Source organism: Ochotona curzoniae, unplaced genomic scaffold (assembly GCF_017591425.1).
Source record: "Ochotona curzoniae isolate NIBS_2020 unplaced genomic scaffold, NIBS_Ocur_1.0 scaffold_4505, whole genome shotgun sequence".
Taxonomy (NCBI): domain Eukaryota; kingdom Metazoa; phylum Chordata; class Mammalia; order Lagomorpha; family Ochotonidae; genus Ochotona; species Ochotona curzoniae.
In genome coordinates, this window is record NW_024467118.1 from 9,707,113 (window position 1) to 9,714,699 (window position 7,587).

The 7,587-nt window shown below is 37.3% G+C and overlaps 1 non-coding gene across 1 annotated transcript; it reads left to right on the forward strand.

The window, feature by feature from the left end:
• Window positions 1-2,315: 2,315 nt before the first annotated feature.
• Window positions 2,316-2,478, forward strand: LOC121146928. Its single transcript, XR_005882299.1, has one exon. It is a non-coding gene; the product is annotated as a U1 spliceosomal RNA (small nuclear RNA).
• Window positions 2,479-7,587: the final 5,109 nt, after the last annotated feature.

Below are 7,587 nucleotides of genomic sequence, written 5' to 3' on the forward strand. Positions count from 1 at the left end.
TATTTCTCACACAATTTAATTCAAATTCCCTTTTTAGAAATCTTAAAAGCCCAATGGAGGGAACTCAAATGTACATTAAGCCAATTCAATGTTGTAAGTATTTAATTTACTCATGTAAGAGGTTGTCTTTTGAATACAAATGGATGCATTAATTTGAAAAGAAAGTACAAATTTTGGTTGGCAATGAAAGAAAGAAACGTATGCTACGGAGGAAAATTAAGAACCACCTGTCAGAAAATGGTTTCCAATAAAATACTCAGATTTTGTCATTTTGAATTTAAATGATCAGGATTGCTGTATTTTAAATGAATGACATTATTAAGATGTGCCTAATTTTTTTTTATCATTCTATGTACACTGCTATTAGGGTGTGTGTGCAATTATCATGATCCAAGGCCATTTATTTATTATTTGTTTTCTTCCTTGGATTGTATTAAAAATAAAACAATTATAAACTCTAAGGTTTGGGAGGGAAAGGCTTTACAGTCTAACTCTGTTCAAACCATACTGATTATTTACCTGGATACTTTTATTTCAAATCAGCGGCATGAAGGAATGAACCCACACGGAAGTTCACATTTTGCAGTCTCTTGTCATTTTCAGACTTTTCCTATGGTCAGCTGCCGTTTTTCTCATACAGTCCCAAATTCAACTTGGGGAAGTATCATTTGCTATGAGATGTGATACATTCCAGTAGTAAATATAAACACTCTGTAAACACTTCTCAGTGAGTAATACTGGAAGTACAAATAAAAAAAAAAATCACCCTCCTCCTTAAACAGGCGATGCCATACTCTGAGGTTCCAAGTCTCCTGGTTTGAGAAGGTTTCATGATGTAAAGTAGCTGATTAGCTAAGAGTTTTACATTTGGTATAGATTGTCTTGGATTGGTCCCTTATTACTTACCTGGTTCTTTGAACAGAAACAGTTAACTGTTGTAGTGTAATTGGCTAAGTGACCTGTTGGGAAGCTCTCATAGTATACCAGAGTGCAGATTCGAAACACCTTTCAGATCCTTGAAAGAGGCAGATAACGGCATATGTGTTTGGATTCCTGCCACATGTGTGGGAGATCAGGATGAAATTTCCTGAGTTCAATTTAGACAAGCCCTGACTGTTGGGGGTGGGACATTTGGGGGCAGTGAATCAGCGATTGGGAGATCTCCCTCTATTTCTTTCTCTTCTCTCTGTCTTTCAAGTTGGTGAAAATTTTAAAAAGTATTGTTTTAAAAAATAAAAAAAAGAAAAGAACACTTTTAAGCAGTGAAGAACATAAATAGAAGAGGTCTGTGTGTGGTTGGTAACTGTTCGTAGGCCCATGGGAAGCCTTTGCCTGGAGGATCAAAGTTGAACCAATGCTCTAGTCTTTGATACATTCTCAAAATACTTATTCCCACAATATTTAAGTAAAAAATGGACTTTTTCTGGATATAACTTGAAAGATACCAGAAAAGTTCATGACATTCCTTACCCCCAAACCTAACAGATTGGCTTTTTTAAAAAAAAAAAACCATTTATCCCTGTCTTCAATCTCATTCTGATGCTCTTCTCAAGATTCCCCAGTACTACCGGTCTCAAAAGATCCCAACATCCCACCTCCACCTGAGCCCCAGCAGGCTGTAGTTTTCCAGTCACATCGGCTGCTCATCTCCCCCAGGAACTTCTCATTTCATAGGCAGGAGGCTTTTTGAAAAGAGGCCTGTGGTAGAAAGAATGTCTCATCTCCAAGCGGTGGCAGAGGACTAGTGCTGGATAAACAGGCCTGATGGAGACTGTTGGATGTTGTTCAGTAAGTGTGAGAAACCACTGCAAGGTTTTGGATCCATAAAGCAGGATGATATGTGCAATGCTTCTGGAAACAATCTACTTGCATTGCTTTGAAACAAAAAATTCAGCAGAATCAAGAGGTCTGAATTCCTGTAATTGGTTCCACAGAAAATTACTTTGTTTGAATTTGATTTTTCAATCTTTACAATGCAGACAGAGGTTTGAGTTCAGTTTAAGTTAGCTTTTTTCAGATGGAAAATTCCAGATCTCAAAGTAGTTTATGGGATGTCATACTGTCCTGTAGAGCCATCATTGAGACAACAAACCCAAGTGGAGGAGCCTGGAAACTATGAAGTGAGCCTGTAGGGAACTTAGAGTGAAGCTCTGGTGTTCCTAGTGCTTCTAGTGACTAGCTAGGGTGAGGGGATATCTCCTTCACAGTGTGGGCAATCAAGGTTGGATTCACTAAGCTCTTCTTTTATGCATTATGAAAACCTCAGGGTCTGACCTCTGTGCCTGCTGTTCTCTAGGGAAGGGGTGTGGCTGAACATGCCCTCTGTGCAGGCACGATACCATGATCACGAAGATGGTTTTCCTAGGGTAAGACTCCTCTGTTGCAATCCGGATGTGCTGACCCCGGGGTTTCCCCAAATGTGGGACACTCGACTGCATAATTTGTGGTAGTGGGGAACAACATTCGCACTCTCCCCTAAAAAAAAATGTTTCCTGTGCAGAGCTGTGTCCATACTCACAGCAGTAGGCCTGGGGGCTGAACCATCTGAGCATTATGGGCTAGTAAAGAAGAATTTGGAGTAGTAAACCTTTTCCAGTTCCTGTAGAAATGGCTGAAACCAAGTCTAGATGTACTTACTTGTGTACGATTTTTCAGAGGACAAGGAAGAGAGGAATGCTTGCTCTAAAATCAGCATAGTGGTTCCTCAGGGAAACGTGAGTACAGAGAAGCTATGATAGAGACGAAGCCCAAGAGTAAGGTGGGAAAGGCTGTTTCTGGCTCTGAGTGATTTATATTAACAACATAATGATAATGCTCCAGTTGATCTATGTGATTATCTGCATTTATGTTTCATTTTAAAAATACAGATTGTGAAAATGATGAAAATCGCATCGGGGTGTTTGCATTGGGGATGGGATCTGACCCCAATCATGATTCCAGAAAGACCCAGAAGCATTCTGTCACACAGGATAGTGAAAATCTGCAACTAAATACTGAAAGCTGGAGTCAAACAAAGGAGAAAATCCCCAAGTTTCCTCATTATTTTTCATCGGTTTCTAATTTGAACTCAGACAGGCGGCACAAAACAGTCTTATTTTTAAAGATGAAATTAAAGAATGAGCTAATACTGCTAAATTACGTACCTTGTATACTCATTTAAAAAGGAAAAGAAACACCATATGGTATAAGCTGCTTTTTTGAGTGAAATATTCATTCATAATTTAACACCGGGAATCCGTTGGTCCAGTGTGTCCAGCTTGTTGCTAGTGCTGTGCTAGGCTTTTGGTTACTCCAGGATAACAGGATCTCAGTCCCTCACATAGCTTTTTTTGGCGCTATTAATATTTTCTTCAAAGTAAATTCATGCAAAGACCTTTATTTCATGCCTACACTGTGCAGTGCTTGAGGGAGAGGAAAAGCCAAGAATTGACTTTACATCCTATTGAAGTTCATGACTTCCCTGCTGTTTAAAAAACATTTTAAATAGAGGAGACCATTAATTACTAGGATTCTGATTGTAATTGCCTGGTCTCAGAATTGATGAACAAAGCCATTTTAAAAAGCAATCAATTTGAAATCTAATTTGTTGGCGAAATGAACCATATAAACAAAATGCCACTTGCAGTTTGTCTAAAATGAGATGTGCTTAACGAGCCCATCATTTTCCACGATCCTCATCACTATGGGTCGCAGCTACCGCAAATGCCATCAACTGGATCCAGTGGATGGAAAGTTGAAATGGAAACCCGCACTCTGCACAGGATGAAATGGGAAGCAGATGGCTGTGCCAAACCTACAGGTCGACTTCTAGGAGGCATCTCTCAGGTAAAAGCCAGAGTGGTTGCTATGACCAGGAAAGTCCTGTGCCCTGCACCAGCAGGGATGGTCTAAGAGAATGCCTTCCATTCACAGACGCTCAGAGTACAAAATGGAAAAGGCCAAGAGGCTAGATTTGTCATGAAATACACAACTATGCTCAGATATACCTACACTTGGATGCACATGTATGTGTAAAAAAGTACATGTTCTGCATAAAAAACATACCAATCATGTGTGTATATGTGTACATATATGTGCATATACATAAATGCATCAGAGAAACATGTCAAAAAGGCCTGCTGTATTGAAGAAACCGCTTTGTGTGGACATGGTTTGCCATAGAACTCTTTTACTCTTTCATTATTTAAAGGAAATAAATTTAAAAGTCTTTGCTAGCTCATCTTTGGCAGCATACTACTGCCTTATTATTAAGTTGTGGTAAATTCTTGTAGTCTGGCATTAGTGAACTGATTTGTTTTCATGTGTAAGTTACTCTTTGACATAAACTTATCATTTTATCAAGCTAAAATTGATAGGCCGTGTGTTATTTGGTGGTCTTATCTGATTTTACTTATTTGGCATATGTAAAATAGGAATCATTTGGAAATACAATAATTTCAGGACTTTTAAAAATGGAAATATTAAAACCAAAATTTGGCAGAGAAAGTCCCATCCCAAGTTCAAGGATGATAAGATGGAGCTGGAGGACAAGCAGTCAGAGGCTCCAAGGACAAAGCCCTTTAGGAGTCAGATGTTCCACATTGCTATCCACGACCAAAGTGTGGAAGAGAAAAATAACCTGCCAATCGATGGTGTTACTAAATGGCCAGGATCTGCTGGCCATGTCTCTCAAAAACACTGATTCTGGTCTTTGAGAACCATATGGGTTTGTTACTTATCAATAAGGAAAAGGAAGAAGTGGCTCAAATTGGCCTCTGCATTTAGGGACCCAGGAAAATTCTCAATGTATCGGTTAGAAGGCAGGTGGCATGAAGAAATACTGGCGAAGCAAGTTCTGGTTGGAGGGGTTGAAATTCAGTCAAGACAGCATGTTACGATTGCTTTAGAAAATGTCCTGAGAACTCAGGGGTTAAATGTACAGTGCAACATGAGTAGTAAATATATTTTCTAATAGAGCTCAACTGAAAATATTTTATCCAATAAGAAATTTGTAATGAATCAAAAGAATCTTGCTATTCAAAGTCATGGACTGGAAATGTCTGAGGTTTTGTGGCATTGATGAGGAACGTAGCACCTTGGCCTCACTCCAGGTGTCCCAGATGAAAATCAGCTTTTTAGGCTAATCTAAGACCCTTCCTTGCAGAACCCTTCAAAGTCACTTCTTCAGAGAGTTGCCAACCTTCTTTGGTCACATGGAACTATCCATCCACCAGTATTCTCAGTTATCCGAAGTTAACTTTTTCTCCTTAATTCTTCCATATAACACTGGGAATTTACTTTTTTCCTAGAATTGCTACTAATTTCCAAGAATTCAATGAAAGTAGGTAGCAAAAATGAACAGTAAGAACAGATAAAGATTTGTGTCATTTAATTCATTATAGACTTTTGCAATATTTAAAAAAAATACTTTGAAGCCAAAAAATAAGTATGAAATGAAGCAGTGATACTAAAATTGTCTGTGCTAAATACTGACACAAACTATGTACTTTTATGCATACATATACACACAACCTCCATGCAAACCACTTTCAGAACTAAATCCAAGAGTGTATTGAACAAGGAACATGAGTGCTCCTTTTTGTTTTCTGTAGTAAAAGGTGAGACTTACATTTTAATGCATTATTAAGAAAAATTAAATATAAAAGTTGGAAAAGTAGCACAGTACATCCCCTGTCAGATCACATTGCTACATGCATGTTAACAAGCTCACCTCACTTACCACTCTGCACTTTATCCTTTGAAATGGGCAAGGTTTTAAAAAGCAAAGCTGAGGTACAGTCATTAAATTGCTCCTTATTGAGGCATGGAGTTTTCTCTATTCATTAAAAGACTTTTTAAAAAATTTACTTCTTTTTATTATTACTGTTATTATCATTTTATGATACAGTCCTATTGCTCCTGAGATTTCCCTTATTCCCTCTCTAATTCCCTCCTTTCTTACTGGTTTCCCTATATTATTGCCATAGTATAGTTCTTCATACACAGCCATATGTCCTTCATTGTGGGCATGGACAATGACAGAGAGTCCAGCATCCTATTGTCAAGATATAGTAAACAGTTTCATTGTAAGTCCATCTTTTTCTGGAAGTAGAAATGCATACTGCATTGTATCCTCACATCTGGATATAACAGTCCCCATTACACAGTTACTATACAGCCCCTTAAATGAAAAACCACAATACAAAATCAACAACAGGAAGAAAAATACAAATTTACAATGCCATGTAATTAAATAACATGCCACTAGATATGATAGTCTCCATTACACAGTTATTATACATCCCCTTAAATGAAAAGCCACACAACAAAATCAACAACAGGAAGAAAAAAGAAATTGGCAACAACATGAAGTTAAATAATATGCTACTGAATGACTAATGTGTCCCCGAAGAAATGAAAATCAACCTTCTTGAAGAAAATAATGCTGCTGTATGATCTATGAGTCATTGAAGAATTTAATCAGAAGTGTTTTGAAGAGATGAAACTAAAAAACATCAAAATCCATGAGATATAATTTCTGCTGATCTTTGTTGGTGAGATATATCTCCTATAGGCAACAAATAGATGGGTTTTGTTTTTTGATCCACTCTACTAATCTATGATGTTTGATAGATGAGTTTAAGCCCTTTACATTCAGGGTTATTATGTATGGGTGATAATTTGCTCCTGCCATTTTAGCAATGGGTTGTTTATTGATTTAGTCTTCTGTTGTTATTTTACTGGGATGTTCTTCACTTTTACCTCTAGTTTTGGTGGGTGCTTTTCTTCTTCTTTGTCAAGAGAACATCTTTAAGTATTATTTGCAGGGCAAGACTATTTTGTGAAAGTGCAAATTATTGTCAAGGAAGAAGGAACAAAGTAAGAGAGGGAAAGACAATAGAGAGAGAGAGAGAGAGAGTAAGAAAGAGGGAGAGAAAAGAAGACAGCAAGAGGTCTTCATCAAGTGCTTCCTTTCCAAGTGTTCACACTGGCTCAGAGTCAGAAGCTTCATCTGGTCTCCCACGTGGGTGGCAGGGGCCCAAGTGTTTAGTTCAATGTCCGCTACCTTTCACAGACCATCAGCAAGAAGCTAGATTGGATCCCGGTTTTACAGATGAAGGCTTTGCCTGTTAAACCACAGTGCCAACACCCAGCATGAATTTCTAACTAGGAAGGCACTATTTTACTGGGACAAATAAACTTAATAATCTTCATATTTAAAAGTACATCATTCAAATTAAAATTTTCAAAGACATTTTTAAAAAATTAAAGCCTAAACAAGAGTAACTATTTACATTGTTTTGTTTTCTCTCTTAAATTTCTTGTTTTCTGTAATTGCAGCCCCTACCCTTGGTTTGCTTTTTCATGTGATTATTTTGTTGAAGAAACTGGTTCTATTTTTAACAATCTAGATCTAGTCAATGGTTCTATAATGATGCTTAATGTGCTTCTCTCTTTAGACTGCATTTCCTGATCAGCCAATAAATTAAACTTCAAAGAAATTTAAACAATTTTTTCTCAATAATATTTGCCTTAAATGGTTTATTTATTCACAATTACTCATAAAAGATGAATATATTTTCACTAAATTTATATGGCTTACAAAGC